We start from the raw sequence: 16,563 nt of genomic DNA, 5'->3' as shown, positions 1-16,563 counted from the left end.
ATGTTATTACAGTCAGTAATGTTACAGATGTTGTTAATGCAGTAACAGTCAGTAATGTTAGACTGTCAGTGTTATTATTGTCAGTAATGTTACACTGTCAAAGTTATTATAGTCAGTAATGTTACAGATGTTGTTAATGTAGTAACAGTCAGTAATGTTACACTGTCAGTGTTATTATTGTCAGTAATGTTACACTGTCAGTGTGATTATAGTCAGTAATGTTACACTGTCAGTGCTGTTACAGTCAATAATGTTACAGATGTTGTGAATGTAGTAACAGTCAGTAATGTTACACTGTCAGTGTTATTATCATCAGTAATGTTACACTGTCAAAGTTATTATTGTCAGTAATGTTACACTGTCAATGTTATTACAGTCAGTAATGTTACAGATGTTGTGAATGTAGTAACAGTCAGTAATGTTACACTGTCAATGTTATTACAGTCAGTAATGTTACAGATGTTGTTAATGCAGTAACAGTCAGTAATGTTAGACTGTCAGTGTTATTATTGTCAGTAATGTTACACTGTCAGTGTGATTATAGTCAGTAATGTTACACTGTCAGTGTTATTATCATCAGTAATGTTACACTGTCAAAGTTATTATTGTCAGTAATGTTACAGATGTTGTGAATGTAGTAACAGTCAGTAATGTTACACTGTCAATGTTATTACAGTCAGTAATGTTACAGATGTTGTGAATGTAGTAACAGTCAGTAATGTTACACTGTCAGTGTTATTATCATCAGTAATGTTACACTGTCAAAGTTATTATTGTCAGTAATGTTACACTGTCAATGTTATTACAGTCAGTAATGTTACAGATGTTGTGAATGTAGTAACAGTCAGTAATGTTACACTGTCAATGTTATTACAGTCAGTAATGTTACAGATGTTGTTAATGCAGTAACAGTCAGTAATGTTAGACTGTCAGTGTTATTATTGTCAGTAATGTTACACTGTCAGTGTGATTATAGTCAGGAATGTTAGGCTGTCAGTGTTATTATCATCAGTAATGTTACACTGTCAAAGTTATTATAGCCAGTAGGTGTTACAATGTCAGTGTTATTACAGTCAGTAATGTTACACTGTCAATGTTATTACAGTCAGTAATGTTACAGATGTTGTTAATGTAGTAACTGTCAGTAATGTTACACTGTCAGTGTTATTATCATCAGTAACGTTACACTGTCAAAGTTATTATAGCCAGTAGGTGTTACACTGTCAGTGTTATTACAGTCAGTAATGTTACAGATGTTGTTAATGTAGTAACAGTCAGTAATGATACAGATGTTATTAATGTAGTAACAGTCAGTAATGTTACACTGTCAGTGTTATTATAGTCAGTAATGTTACACTGTCAAAGTTATTATTGTCAGTAATGTTACACTGTCAATGTTATTACAGTCAGTAATGTTACAGATGTTGTGAATGTAGTAACAGTCAGTAATGTTAGACTGTCAGTGTTATTATCATCAGTAATGTTACACTGTCAAAGTTATTATAGTCAGTAATGTTACACTGTCAGTGTTATTATCATCAGATAATGTTACACTGTCAAAGTTATTATAGCCAGTAGGTGTTACAATGTCAGTGTTATTACAGTCAGTAATGTTACACTGTCAATGTTATTACAGTCAGTAATGTTACAGATGTTGTTAATGTAGTAACTGTCAGTAATGTTACACTGTCAGTGTTATTATCATCTGTAATGTTACACTGTCAAAGTTATTATAGCCAGTAAGTGTTACACTGTCAGTGTTATTACAGTCAGTAATGTTACACTGTCAGTGTTATTACAGTCAGTCATGTTACAGATATTGTTAATGTAGTAACTGTCAGTAATGTTACCCTGTCAGTGTTATTATCATCAGTAATGTTACACTGTCAAAGTTATTATTGTCAGTAATGTTACACTGTCAATGTTATTACAGTCAGTAATGTTACAGATGTTGTTAATGTAGTAACAGTCAGTAATGTTACACTGTCAGTGTTATTATAGTCAGTAATGTTACAGTCAGTGCTGTTAGAGTCAGTAATGTTACACTGTCAGTGTTATTATAGTCAGTAATGTTACTCGTTCAGTGCTGTTACGGTCAGTAATGTTACAGATGTTGTTAATGTAGTAACAGTCAGTATTGTTACACTGTCAGTGTTATTATCATCAGTAATGTTACACTGTCAGTTTTGTTACAGTCAGTAATGTTACACTGTCAGTGTTATTATAGTCAGTAATGTTACAGATGTTGTTAATGTAGTAACAATCAGTAATGTTACACTGTCACTGTAATTACAGTCAGTAATATTACACTGTCAGTGTTATTATCATCAGTAATGTTACACTGTGAATGTTATTATCATCAGTAATGTTACACTGTCAGTGTTATTACAGTCAGTAATGTTGCAGATGTTGTTAATGTAGTAACTGTCAGTAATGTTACACAGTCAATGCTATTATCGTCAGTAATGTTACACAGTCAGTGCTGTTACAGTCAGTAATGTTACAGATGTTGTTAATGTAGTAACTGTCAGTAATGTTACACAGTCAATGCTATTATCGTCAGTAATGTTACACTGTCAATGTTATTACAGTCAGTAATGTTACACTGTCAATGTTATTATCGCCAGTAATGTTAGAGATGTTGTTAATGTAGTAACAGTCAGTAATGTTACACTGTCAGTGTTATTATCATCAATTCGGTAAACTGTCAGTAATTTACACTGTCAGTGCTGTTACAGTCAGTAATGTTAGACATTGTAAATGTGTTTACAGTCAGTAATGTTCCAAATGTTGTTAATGCAATTAATAGCCAGTAATGCTAACTATCAGTGCTATTTAAGTCATGTTAAAAATACATTGCTGAAGTGGTGTCATTACAATTAGAGGCAACTCCAACATATTTAGTCCTTATGCAGTCAATAGGGAGTTGTTCCCTCTTGTGAATTATAGATTAGTCCATGCTGTGTCAGTTAGTTATGTTATATTTGCAAATCTTTGTTTCTTTGTCCTGGAGAATCAGCTGAAATCATATTGTGTCATCTTAATAATCAACACATTGTATCGTCCCATGTCTTATTAACAAATTATATCCCATCAATGTAAAAACATCTCTGTGCTTTGTTCAAGAATTCATCATTTTTGAAGTGGCTTTTCGTGCAGATAAATGGTGCATTGATGCTTGTTACAACAATAAATCAATACCGCTTATAACTTGGCTCAGATTTTGTTGTGAAGTTTGCCCTTCCATTTCTCAATGCTAGAACATTTTTTTAAAAAAAGTCATCTTGTTCAGTGATGTTAGTAAACACCACACTAGCAGGTAGGACTTGACGAAGGGCTTCCAGTCTCAAAGGCAGGGACAGTACCATTGACACAAGAGCCTGAATGCTGGAAACTTAATGTTACTTGCTCAAAATGATAACCAATTGAATTTAACTTTGACTTCTGCCAAAAGCACCTCCATGATTGGTGATCTGAGAATAGGAGATAGTGAGGACTGCAGATGCTGGTAAGTCAGAGTCGATAAAGTGTGGAGCTGAATAGAGCACAACAGGTCAAGCAGCATCGGGGGGGGGGCGGGGGAGTCGATGTCTCAGGTCAGTCCTGAGGAAAGTTCCCGACCTGAAGCATCGATTCTCCTGCTCCTCTGATGCTGCTTGATCTGAGACTAGGACCTATTTGCAAATGTGAGGCTGGGTTGGAGGAAATCGTACACAGGGTTATTGTGGTGCAACATTGCTGCTTCAGAACCAGGTTCAAATCACACCTATTCCAGAGCTGTATAATAGTATTTCTAAGTAGGCTGATTGGAAGAGATCATAAATCACTTCTATTTGGAAAATAATCTTCAATGTTTCAGTTAACCATATATCTAATAATGACTGTCATGCTAATAGTCTAATAATCAATTGCGTGTCAGGGATTGATTAACTCAATGGGTCTGTTTATTTAAAACACACTATAATTTGTGAAGCAGACATTTGGAACAAGGAGGAGTCAGGATAGAGACACATTTCAGTAGTGATGACAGGTGACAGGAATTGGATAGCTAAAATGAAACAATGAATGTTTACAATGTGTTGCAGATGTGACTCTTAATATCATGCACTGTCCTAAACAGAAGAACAAAATCTTTGAAATGGTGCCCAACATGGCAGGTTCAGAAGTCAAGGTGGAGAGACTGACCTGACGGAAGGAATTGCCCTAGTTATAAGAATCTTCAGCCCAATAATAAATGTTCCTGCCAATGTACACATTGGAGATTCATACAGCCCCATACACTATAAGATCAATCCTAAAGACAACCTTGTGCATAGGGTCCTAACTACCTCCTCACTGTATAAACTTGATGTTGAGATAAGGCATAGAGAAACTATCCTTCATGATAACAGACATCTTGATCAAATCTTCATGTGGATGGCAAAAACTCACAGAAGAGTGTACATCCATCACTTGCGGATGCACACTCTATCTCAGATTACCCTGGAGGAGGGAGGGGTCTAAGACATTTGAAAAAGTTGAAGCAAGTTGTTTCATGCTGCAGTAAATCCAGGAGTGATTTTCTTCATGAACAAGATGTTGCTGTCAAACCAAAAAAAATGTTGTGTTTTCCACATAAATGAGAAACGTGGCATATGAGTTTCAGTGCCAGTGAGGTGCGGAATTTTCAAATATTTTTATGTTTGATGTGGATAGATTCTTGATTGCTGAGGGGATGAAACGAATGATCGGGGTATATAGAAATGTAGAGTTAGGGTTAAAATCAAATCAGCCATGATTGTATTCAATAGTGGAACAGCCTGGAAGGGCTGAGTGTGCTACTCTTGTTTTGTGCTTGCGTGTAGGCCATTCCTAATGAATGGAAGACCGTGTCAAACTACACACCCTGCTTACTATGCGCAGTGAACAACATACTGATCATACTGAACTAGACTCTGTTTGCAAGCCTCAGAGAAGTACATCCCCCATTTGATGTGATTCTACTGTTGAAAATCACTTGGCAAATGATCCAGAATGTGCTGAGTTTTACATTGGAAACCTATTTAAGATCATCAGTCAGGCTCACTGTGTGATGCACTCACACATGCTTGAAACTGCATTTATAAATACACAAGACTGTTTTATGCGGGCAAAAGGAATTTGTACACACAATGTATCTTTCTAAAACAAAAAAGGGGTCATAGAGACAGTCAATCACTGCTGTATTACCATAGCAACAGCCTGACCAATCAGAATCTACCTACCTGATCTCAGAAGTAAGAGTGACAGATAGCTGTTCTTGCCGCATCTCCACACCAATGATGGTCCAGCTAATCAGAACCCTCCTCTGCTACTGTAGAAAATTGTGTCCCTTTGTTCAAGTCTGTTTCTTGCATCATAGTTTTGATGAGTGCAAGACAAAAAGCTTCAACACCTTGTCTCCTGTTAACAATGTTTAATGTTCCAACCTCAAAATAATTTTAATTGCATTATGGGTACACTGTGGTCATATATTAATCTTGCAAACCACAAGTTCCTATTTCAATGACACATTCAGTACTGAAAGATAATATGAATGATTACTGATTTGATTTGATTTGATTTATTATTGTCACATGTACAGTGAAAAGTATTGTTTTACATGCTAACCAGATAAATCGTCTCTTACATAAGTACATCAGTGCAATAGAACAGAATGTAGAATATAGTGTTATAGCTGCAGACAAGGTGTCGAGAAAGATCAACTCTAATATATGACAGGTCCATTCATAAGTCTGATAACAGCAGGGAAGAAGCTGTTCTTAAATCTGTTAGTCAGTGCTGGCCCGAATGTGCATAGAGATGAAATGAGGAATTCAAAACTGATATTGCTGTCAGGATGATTTGTAAAAAGTATAAAGCTGCAAATTAGGATTTATGAAAGTTTACCATACCATTCCATATTTGTTTGATATTCTTTTTATGATTTTGATATAAGTAGTGGCCATTTAAAATAAAGTGGCCAATGTCAATGTTGGAGCTAATGTGGCACAGTGGATAGCGTCCCTGCCTCTGAACCAGAACTCACTTGAGAGAATGATGGCCAAGGAAGATGAGTTCAGAATGTGTCTAAGCTGGTGGAGTATCAACTTATAAATCCTCTCGATATATGCCAACAGCAAGCAGTGAGAACAGGAGAAACTCTTGGTCAGCTGTAAGATAGGAAGAAATTGTGTATGAATATAATTGTCATTGTTTATCACAGAAATTGACTGGTATATATGAGAAAGGGTATTGTGTTTCCTCTTCACATTCTCTCAAGTTCCTGTAAACTGCATTTATGGAGTAGAATGTACATATTTCCCTGAAAAACAAAGAGAAATTGCTTGCGTGAATATTCATTTATACTCATAGATTTTACCTTCACCAATCATCACTCCAGGCTACAAAATGCATGTGAAAGTGTGTATTAGTTGTGGTAACTCAGGCTTTGGTGGTGGCACATTTGGCTGGTGCGGTTCAGATTGATCCCAACAGAGCATGGTTCAATCCCTGTTCTGGCTGGGGTGGATTTGGGATCTACCTACGTTCCCTAGCTGTGATGGAGATCTTGGTCAAGTGGGTTGGTCCTGATCTCGGGTACAGAACTCAAGAAGGTCAATGTCCAGATTAAAATAACTGGAAGAATGACCCTTGTAAAGAGGTGCAAATAGTTACTTCTAGGTTTGAAGCTCCAAACCAACCAAACATGAGAAACAGGAGCAGGAGTAGGCCGTCTGGCCCATTGAGCCTACTCTGCCATTCAATAAGGTCATGGCTGATCTTTTCATGGACTCAGCTCCACTTACCCACCCTTTCACTGTAACCCGAAATTCCTTTACTGTTCAAAAATTTATCTTTGCCTTAAAAATATTCAATGAGGCACCCTCAACTGCTTCACTGGGCAGAGAATTCCACAGATTCCTTTGGGTGAAGGAGTCCCTCCTTAGCTGAGTCCTGAATCTGCTGCCCCTTATTTTGAGGCTATGTCCCCTAGTTCTAGTTTCACCTGCCAATGGAAACAACCTTCCCCCTGCTTCTATCTTCTCTATTCCCATCATAATTTTATATGTTTCTATAAGATCCCCCATCATTCTTCTCCTTGCTTCTCCCCCTCACTCCTAGCCATCAGTTCTTTATACACATATACATCTTTCCTCATTTACAACACGTTGTATTAGGTAATTGTTCTGAATGGGTTGAGGTTTGCTTTCAAAAGAAAGGTCCTGAAACATTGAGTCTGCTTTCTCTCCACAGATTCTGCCAGAACCTGTTGACTTTCTCCAGCAAGTTTTGTCTTGATTACTGTCCAGGTTACGTTAGCTTCACCCATTCCATTGACATACATTTTGGAGGGGGCAAATGACTCTCCTGTAGCTTTTGGAGGGTGTAGATATATCTGGATTAGCTCACCAAGGTCCGAATAATTATGCCTGACCGAATGTAGTTGTAGTTATTGCTGTTAGCTAAATAATCTTTTTGTTATCTATGGTGTTTCTTCTTTGAAGTTGATGTATCATCTACCACTAATCACTCAGAGGATCAAATCAGAGAAAAGGCAAAGGAGATTGTTGGTAGTGATCTATCCTCCATGCCGGAGGAAACATCACAGAAGCGCTTCACAGGAGGCTCCCAAGCACTGAGGATGTCACCTAGACAGGGGACAAAACGTCTGCAACACAAGTTCCCAGCTCGGCAAACAGAACCACAACAACAATCCTTGCTATAGACTGGCAGCAGTGGTGAATATCACAAGGTCCCAAGAGTGGTAAAATGCCACACATCATTTGGGGTGGTCTGGTGGTGCGGTGGTTAGCACTGCTACTTCACAGCACAACAAACCTGGGTTCAATCCTAGCTTTGGGCAACTGTCTGTGTTGAGTTTGCACATTCTCCTCATGTCTGCGTGGGCTTGCTCCAGTATCCTCGGAAAGTCCAAAAACGTGCAGGTTTGGTGGATTGGCCATGCTAAATTGCCTGTACTGTCCAGGGATGTGTAGGTTAGCCATGGAGTGTTGCAGGGGTAGGGTAGGGGGTTGAGTCTGGGTGGGATGCTCTTCAGAGAATTGGTATGGACGTGTTGGGCCAAATGGTCTGTTTCCACACGTAGGGGTTCTATTCTACGTAAGAGTGCTAGAGATATGTAGCCACATTAAAGACCAAACAACACAAGGGCCACCTGATTGTGTCAGATGTTAAAATAAACAGGATTTACAGATTATAAAATCATTAAATGCCTTTCCTGTCTGAACCCAAGACCTTTCATAATTGTTCTCTTTGTCACTCATCAATTTCATTAATTCTACAAATAGCTTTCCCCTAGATTGTGAAAGGTCTCACCCAGAGCATATTTCCAGTGCATTGCAAGTATCTACTTTTCAGGGAAATCTGTGCATTCTACTGAACAAATGCAGCTTATAGGAATGTATGGGAAAGTGGAGGGGAAACACAATATCTTGTCCCACACAAGTTGAAGATGCTGGTGTTGGATTGGGGTGTACAAAGTTAAAAATCACACAACACCAGGTTATAGTCCAACAGGTTTATTTGGAAGCACTAGCTTTGGGAGCGCTGCTCCTTCATCAGGTGGTCATGAAGCAGTGCTTTGAAAGCTAGTGCTTCCAAATAAACCTGTTGGACTATATCCCGGTGTTGTGTGATTTGTAACTTTGTCCCACATAGATCAGTTATTTTATGTAATAAACACCAAAGTCAATTATATTCATATATTAAGCACTTGATAAAATGATCACAAGTCAAATAAGGCTCTTATCAAAATTTGCCAAATACGCCAGTTATTTGAAAACTAAACTTATGTTTTATCATGTTGTTCATAGCATGCAAGTGCACCTACTTCACTAAAGTTACAATAAAGTAGGAAGTGCATCAGAACCTTGCCAGTGTTATTGGCAGTTTGCTTTTGTGTGTCTAATCAAGACAGATTGAACTGGTACATTATTAAGATGTGCTGTACAGTGCAACAGCGTCACCATTAATCTCCGCATTTATAAAATGGAACTGCAAGTGAAGAAAAGTGTATTTGTGTAGTGGAAAGTATCTTTTTGAATATACATTTTGTGGCTTTTGTTGTTGCTCAATTACACGTTCTTTGTTATGGTGGAGTGTCACTTTAAGACTAAGGAGCTTATCTATTCCCATGTTTGATCTGCACCTTAATTATATATTCAAGTCTAATTAGCCTTGTTAACAGCTGAGGTTGTTGTATAAAAGCCAAACATGTTAGTACAAGAGGTTCTTTTATACAAAGAGTTCTGAACGTTACGCGAGAATGGTAATAGGTTTTATTAGTGCTTTATGGAGATTGGAATTATTTAAAGTATTACAATGCCGAGAAATGCTGTCTGTGAAAAGAATGCCCAGCTAATCAAAACTGTGCAAAAAGACTTTTTTTCATTTTACTCACTTGTAATTTCATAATTCCCTTTCTATCATGTTGGGTTTCAGCACTAATGCCTTCCACCAATGCCAAAGAGAAGAGATGACTCAAGAAGGAATCACTTAGTGATGTTTGCTTCAGTGCTCATAAACACAATGAGTCAAATGACCTCCCTCTGTGTTGTAACAATTCTGGGGTCTGGGATTAAAAACTTGTCAGGAAGTGAGAACTGGGGAAATCAGAGTTTGCAAAAAGAATAGTTTGACCAGCAAAAACTCAAAGCTGGTCAAACTCTACCTTTCGCAAACTCTCTGATTTCCTCAGATTTCACTTCCCAAAAGGTTTTCATAGAATAGAATCTCTACAGTGTAGAAACAGGCCATTTTGGCCCAATAAGTCCACACCAATGCTCTGAAGAGTATCCCATCCAGAGCCATTCCCCTATCCGATGACTCTACAGTTATCCCTGACTAATGGACCTAACCTATGCATCCCTGAACACCACGGGCAATTCAGTATGATCAATTCACCCGAGCTGCACATCTGTGGACTGTGGGAGAAAACCAGAGCACCTGGAGGAAACCCATGCAGACATGGGGAGAATGTGCAAACTCCCCACAAACAGTTGCCTGAGGCTGGAATTGAAATGTAGCAGTGCTAACCACTGAGCCACCGTGCCACCAATCACCATTAATCTCCCCATTTATAAAATGGAACTGCAAGTGAAGAAAAGTGTATTTGTGTAACAGAAAGTATATTTTTTTAATATAAATTGTGTGGCTTTTGATGTTGCTCAATTACATGCCTTTTGTTATGGTGGTGTGACACTTTAAGACTAAGACTAGGTTTTGGATGTAGAATCTTCAACTTATCTTCCAGGCAGCAAACAGTTACTGTGAATTGAGCTCCCAAACTTGATTTACATTCAATGCAAATGTGAACTGAGTGCTTTCTATTGCAAGCATCTAGGTTTACTGCCTGGTTCAGGATGAAAGCTCACCTTCACGACTCTTGCTTGGATGACTGTGATGAAGCAGGCTTACTGCATGTAGGCCTGAAAAGATCTGAAAGTGTTAATACTTGAAGGAGTGGAACAAACACCACCCACTGTAAGATGTTCAGAGTAAAGAAGGATCTTGTAGGAGACAGACCTCAGGCTGGTGTGTTGTAAACAGTCTCAGTGGTAATGTAGGTCATGTTTGTAATGCAATATGTTTGCACACTCATACATGCACACACTCTATAGCTCTGTAAGCCAACGCAGTGTTTACACTTGTATTAATCACTTTATAGCATGTAACTGTGCAATTATTTGTTTCAATTCATGCAAGTAGCTGATTGTCATCAAATTCTGGGTGCTGAGTGTGTTTCATAATGGTGGAACAAGAAGCAACTGCTTATTGACTGAAGAACTACACTATTGGCACGAAGATCAGGCAGGCCAGGAAGATATTGGTCAAAATAGGAATTTCTGTTCATCATCTGAATCAGTGTTAGAGCAGTGGAGGACATTGTTTCTGAGATTGTACAACCATCTCTCGCATTCTGTCATGAGATATGTTCAAGTTAACATTCACGATGACTGCCTATATTTACTCAAACATTATCTTGGAGAAGATTTACAGAGGTAGTTCATCTGGCTATAATGTTGAATAGGACAGAGATGCAATTAGAAACCAATTCAAGGGGCCAGAAACAGGCAATGCCCACTACAGCACACAAAGTGGTGAAATGATATGAATAAAGGGCTCTGTAAACTACACACTGCTGCAACCAGGGGAGAGCAGACTGGCCTGGAAGATATGCAAGGAGAACTGAGACAGACCATGATCTGTGGGATTTTTAAGCAACTGGCCTCATTGTGAGGAGGCCTCATTGCTTAACAATATAATAAAACAGGAAGAGGCACAGTGTACAAGTTGCTGTGTACAATTGATATCTAGGCCAGAACCTTTCGAACCTGAAGAGGATGGTTTTACCTTCTCATGTCAGGGGATGATGACATTGCAGAAATGTTGCCAAACTAGTGATCCCAAGGCCCAGCCTAAAGGTCTGGAGGATTAGGTTCAAATCCCATCTCTGAGCTGTTGGAAGTTAAATGTGATTATTAAATCCAGAATATAGAGTTAGTCTCAATGAGGGTGACCATAAAGCTCTCAATTGTCATAAAGCTCTCAAATGCCTACATGCAGTAAGCCTGCTTCATCACAGTCATCCAAGCAAGAGTCGTGAAGGTGAGCTTTCATCCTGAACCAGGCAGTAAACCTAGATGCTTGCAATAGAAAGCACTCAGTTCACATTTGCATTGAATGTAAATCAAGTTTGGGAGCTCAATTCACAGTAACTGTTTGCTGCCTGGAAGATAAGTTGAAGATTCTACATCCAAAACCTTTAGAAAAGCAAATCTATAACCCTTTCGTGGTCTGGTCTTTTAGTGACTCCAGACAAATACCAATCTTGTTGAATCTTAATTGTCGTCTGAAATGGTCAAGCAAGCCACTCAGTTCAAGGGCCATTATGGGCTGGTGACCACTAGTGACCTTCTCCATGGTGCCCACATCCCATGAAAGAGTTTTAAAAACATCAAGTAAATTATAAACAGTCTCTTTAGTGCAATAAACTTCATATTGTTTTAGTCAGACCAAAAAAGTGGATAAACTAACCCATGTTTGATCACACTGGATTTGACAGAATCCACTGAAACAACTGCCCAGAGGGTGGCATCTCATCACCAAATCACCCTCTTTTTACACATGCACACCTCATGGGCTCTGACCAGCCAGCTCGGAGTCACTCTCCACAACTGAGGAGATTCTAAACCTCCTGTTTTTTTTTCCCACCGAAAGTGAAAACAAATGCAGAAGTTCAAACACCAAAAACAATAGTGCAAGGGCCAGGCTCTGCTACAAAATCAGCATTGTCCTTGCTTAGAAAGTAAAAGGGTGACACACAGGCTGCAACCAGCCACCGAAATGAAAAAAAGACAATAGTTCCCTAATGAGAACTAAGTTATAACAGTACTGAGAAACCTCGATTATTCAAAGGACATGGTTGGGGAGTATTCTGTTTGGTTAATCAAATGCTAGATAATCAATGCCAGATAACATAGTTAGCCACACATCAGAACCTTGCAATCTTTTTCGGATCATCCGAAATCCAATTAATCGAAGGCTGGATAATCGACATTCCTGAGAATACACTGACTGTGTGGCCAGCCAGCTCAGGAATCACTCTTCAACTGAGGAGATTCTAATGCCCTAGTTATATTTTTTCTTGGTAAAAATAAATCTAATCTCCTAGTTAAGTTGGTCAGCCAGGACTTTCCTGATAGGCCCAAGTAAACGACCCCAATCAAGGACCTCGCAGTGAGCAAGATCCTGCTGATTCTAATTACTCCATCACACACAACAGGGAGCAGAAATAGAAACCAAATGAATTGCAAATGCTGGAAATCAGAAACCAAAACAGAAATTGCTGGAGGATCTTAGCAGATCTGGCAACATCTGTGGAGAGAAATCAGAGTTAACATTTCAGGTCCAGTGACTCTTCTTCAGAACTGAGGAGGAATAAGATGCACTATGAAGTATTTAGAAGGAACAAATGGGGAAAGTTGAGAGGCGTCAGGTATAAGTGTTGCAAGGGATAGAGGTGGGTTGGAGGCTGAAATAGATTGAAGAGCAAGGAAAATTTAAGAACGTGGCATGGTAGCTCAGTGGTTAGCACTGCTGTCTCACAGCACCAGGCTCCCAGGTTCGATTCCAGCCTCGGGTGACTGCCTGTGTGGAGTTTGCACGCTCTCCTTGTGTCTGTGCGGGTGTGCTCTGGTTTCCTCTAACAGTCCAAAGATGTGCAGGTCAGGTGAATTGGCTGTGCTAAATTACCCATTGTGTTAGGTGTATTGGTCTGGGTAGGTTACTGGTTGGGCTGAAGGGAATCTAATCAACAAGCATGTCCCAGAATGCTATATTCTACGTGACACTTTTAAAGCACAGTCATTGTTATCACATTAGAAATACAGCATGACAGTAAATACAAACAGAATTGCCAAAATGACTAGACAACTGGTTTGTGGTAGAGAGAGAAACAGTCATCAGATGATAAGCATTTTTCTGTGTCATAGTCAGTGAGCCAGATGTTCTGAGACACACGAAAGAAAATATTTCAGGTTTGAACAGACTTGGGTTTCAGAGAGAGTTAGTTAAAAGATGTGTTCAGCATGAATGAATGGATGTACTTTAAATTTCTCAGCAGAAAATAGTTTTTAAACAGTTAATCAATTTTCATTTTAAGAGATATAACTCACTTTGGGAAAAGATGGCTGCCCTGGGACCAAAGATGGGAAACAATCACTTTTCCAATTAAATTCTACTTATCCCAGAGCAGCTGAGACGATGTCAGCAGCTGCAATATGCAGCACACGTTGACAACAATTCAAATTATTACATTTGGAAGTTATAATGGAGCTCACTATTACCACTGCAGCAGAACTCAAAACGTATATTGTTTTAATTGATCAGCAAAATTGCTGTAGAATTTCCTGAACTACTTTTCAGTTGATGGGTTTTAATTAGCAATTTTTCAATATTCCATTAACCAGTTTCAGGCAGATGTTACAGATCACATGACACGCTGGTAATTCAACCTTAAAAACTGCGCTGCAATGTGACAGTTTTGAGAAGCAAAATCGCTTATGCATCACCAATTATTTCATGCCTTGTTTAGTCTTGATTATCATCTGAGTGGAATGATCTTAAGCTGAGCAAAACAGAGCTGCACTGATACGATGTATGTTAATTTTCGGAGATATTCCTTGGTTATGTATATTCTGAAGGTTATTTGTAAATCACAGTTTGGAACCCAAGGTCATCTAATTTGAGCCACTGGCCAAATACACTAGATTGGGTTGGGATATCTGGTTGGCATGGACGGGTTGGACCGAAGGGTCTGTTTCCATGCTGTACATCTCTATGACTCTAAATATACACCTTTCCAGAAAGGCTGCAAGATAGGATGATTGGTTAGCTTAGTTAGCTGGACAGCTGGAAATCAGTACTGAGTGGTGCTAATTGCAAGGGTTCCATTCCTGCCCCAGCTGATGTCACTATGGAAGACTCTCCTTCTCAAACTCTCTCTTCACCCACAGCGTGGTGACCCTCAAGTTAATTGGCCATTGGTTGTCTCTCTCTCTCTCTCTAATGAAAGAGCAGCGCTGTGGTCTGGTAAGACTATGGCAACCTTACCTATTACCTGTCCAAAGCTCATCACCTGACATTGCTGCTCTTGGAATTAGATTGGGAGCCTGGGTGTCGTGCCGGGTTCCAGACCTAATTGCCATTGGGAGTTTGAAGTATACAGAGCAGGTAGATTCTGGTGAGAGTTAGTGTCCAGCGGTGATTTGGAGCCTATCCTGCCATTTTGGACCCCAGCAATCCCGTTATTACCGTCTCTTGAACCTGAGCTCCATCATCCAGAGTACTGTCATTGGTCACCACATTCCAACAGGAAAGGATGGGCTCCAAACTATTCACACCTTGGAGCCAGACTCCCCCATTTTTCTTGATAATGATCACTGGGGCATTGCCTGTCAATATGGCAATCCTGGTTTTGAAGATGTAAACTATATTGGAAATGTTAACTCTGTTTCTCTCCCACAGATGTTGCCAGACCTGCTGGGTTTCACCAGTGCACTCTGTGTTCATTTCAGATTGACAGCATCTGCAGTATTTTGCTTTTACTTCAACTCTTATGGTGAGCATGACCATTGGCCAAGGGAGGTCCTTACCACATCGTCTGTATTGCCGTTTGGCTGCAAGTTCTGGGGAACTGAAAAATTCTTCTTTCCTATCTTTGAACCTGACCTTAATGTTAACAGCTCCATTAAAGGCCTTTATTCATGAAGGTCATGGTAGATAGTAAGAAAATCCATTTTTGAGGTTTTTGCTACAGCTTCGTTATTTCAGTAAGAGATTTGAGTTGCTCATGTCATGAAGGTAAATAACCAAGGTCCTTTTCCCAGGGTAGGGGAGTCCAAAACCAGTGGGCTTAGGTTTAAGGTGAAAGGGGAAAGATTTAAAAGGGAACTAAGGGTCAATGTTTTTCATGCAAAGGGTGGTGTGTGTATGGAATGAGCTGCCAGAGGAAGTGGTGGAGACAAGAAACTGCAGATGCTGGAATCCAAAGTAAACAGGCAGGAGGCTGGAAGAACACAGCAAGCCAGGCAGCATCAGGAGGTGGCGAAGTCGACATTTTGGGTATAACCCTTCTTCAGGGCTGAGGAAAGGATGAAGGCTGGTACAATTACATTTAACATGTATTTGGATAGGTCTATGAATAAGAAGAGTTCACAGGGATATGGGCCAAGTGCTGGTAAATGAGACTCAATTTATTTAGGTTACATAAGTTGGACCAAAGTGTCTGTTTCGGGGCTGCACAACTCTCTGACTCTACAACTATATGATTCTCTCTCTCGCCTTGATGAAGTTCCTTCATGCCCAGTCATCCAACAGATGCAAACTCTGCCCTCTCCAGCCTTTTAGGACACCATTCTAATGTCAAAACTGCTGGCCAAGAGTGTGAGGTGGCTCGTCTTTTGCCCCGAAAACACAAATTGGTAAGGATTCAGTTGCAAAAGCCTTAGCAATGGCCTCTTCAATAATGAAGAACAACTGGAGTATTGTGTCCACTTTTGGAACCCTTTAGGAAGGATGTGAAGGCATTTGAGAAGTTGCTGAAAGGATTCATGACAATACTTCAGGAAAGAGGAACTTCAGTTGAGTAGATAGCTTGGAGAAACTGGAACTGTTCTCCCTGGCAAAGAGAAAGTTGAATGCAGATTATATTGGAATATTAAAAATCGTGAGGATTTCAGGACAGACTAGGTCAAAAATATCTGTTTTCACTGGTAGATGGATCAAGACACAAGGGTACAGATTTAAGGTAATTGGCAAAAGGAGTAATTGTAACATGAGGGAAAACATATTGAGTGCAACAAAGAACAAAGAAAATTTACAGCCAAGGAACAGGCCCTTCGGCCCTCCTAGCCTGAGTCGATCCAAATCTACAGTCTAAACCTGTCGCCCAAATCCTAAGCATCTGTATCCCTCTGCTCCCCACCTACTCGTGCATCTGTCCAGATGCATCTTAAATGAATTGCCTGCCTCTACCACCTC

The sequence above is a fragment of the Chiloscyllium punctatum genome, chromosome 44 (genome assembly GCF_047496795.1).
Source record: "Chiloscyllium punctatum isolate Juve2018m chromosome 44, sChiPun1.3, whole genome shotgun sequence".
NCBI lineage: Eukaryota > Metazoa > Chordata > Chondrichthyes > Orectolobiformes > Hemiscylliidae > Chiloscyllium > Chiloscyllium punctatum.
This window is presented reverse-complemented; position numbering follows the sequence as displayed.